We start from the raw sequence: 1446 nt of genomic DNA on the forward strand, positions 1-1446 counted from the left end.
TCGAGGAGTAAAAGATCCTAATACCACCCAATGGCGACGTGGGCCCATGGGCCGCACAGCCATGTTAGTAAAAGTTTTGTAAAGTCTAGACTCGACTTCGGCCAAGGAGTTGGAAGGGGGATTCCTACAGGCAGTTGGCTCTGATACCAACTTGTGACGCCCCCGATTCAATCGTACACTAATCATGCACGCAAATGTGTACGATCAAGATCAGGGACTCACGGGAAGATATCACAACACAACTCTACAAATAAAATAAGTCATACAAGCATCATAATACAAGCCAGGGGCCTCGAGGGCTCGAATACAAGTGCTCGATCATAGACGAGTCAGCGGAAGCAACAATATCTGAGTACAGACATAAGTTAAACAAGTTTGCCTTAAGAAGGCTAGCACAAACTGGGGTACAGATCGAAAGAGGCGCAGGCCTCCTGCCTGGGATCCTCCTAGGTCACTCCTGGTCGTCATCAGCGGGCAGCACGTAGTAGTAGGCACCTCCGGTGTAGTAGGGGTCGTCGTCGATGGTGGCGTCTGGCTCCTGGACTCCAGCATCTGGTTGCGACAACCAGGTAGAAGGGAAAGGGGAAAAGAGGGAGAAAAGCAACCGTGAGTACTCATCCAAAGTACTCGCAAGCAAGGAGCTACACTACATATGCATGGGTATATGTGTAAGGAGGCCATATCGGTGGACTGAACTGCAGAATGCCAGAATAAGAGGGGGATAGCTAATCCTGTCGAAGACTACGCTTCTGGTAGCCTCTGTCTTGCATCATATAGAAGAGAGTAGATTGTAGTCCTCCAAGTAGCATCTCCAAGTAGCATCTCCAAGCAGCATCTCCAGTAGCATCGCATAGCATAATCCTACCCGGCGATCCTCTCCTCGTCGCCCTGCGGAAAAGCGATCACCGGGTTGTCTGTGGAACTTGGAAGGGTGTGTTTTATTAAGTATCCGGTTCTAGTTGTCATAAGGTCAAGGTACAACTCCAAGTCGTCCTGTTACCGAAGATCATGGCTATTCGAATAGATTAACTTCCCTGCAGGGGTGCACCACATAGCCCAACACGCTCGATCCCATTTGGCCGGACACACTTTCCTGGGTCATGCCCGGCCTCGGAAGATCAACACGTCGCAGCCCCACCTAGGCTCAACAGAGAGGCCAGCACGCCGGTCTAAACCTAAGCGCACAGGGGTCTGGGCCCATCGCCCATAGCACACCTGCACGTTGCGTACGCGGCCGAAAGCAGACCTAGCCTAGTGGCGTTCCAGTCCAATTCGGCGCGCGCCGCTCCGTCGCTGACGTCTGAAGTGCTTCGGCTGATACCACGACGTCGGGATACCCATAACTACTCCCACGTAGATGGTTAGTGCGTATAGGCTCGTAGCCAGACTCAGATCAAATACCAAGATCTCGTTAAGCGTGTTAAGTATCCGCGAACGCCGAACAGG

The sequence above is a fragment of the Triticum dicoccoides genome, chromosome 5B (genome assembly GCF_002162155.2).
Source record: "Triticum dicoccoides isolate Atlit2015 ecotype Zavitan chromosome 5B, WEW_v2.0, whole genome shotgun sequence".
NCBI lineage: Eukaryota > Viridiplantae > Streptophyta > Magnoliopsida > Poales > Poaceae > Triticum > Triticum dicoccoides.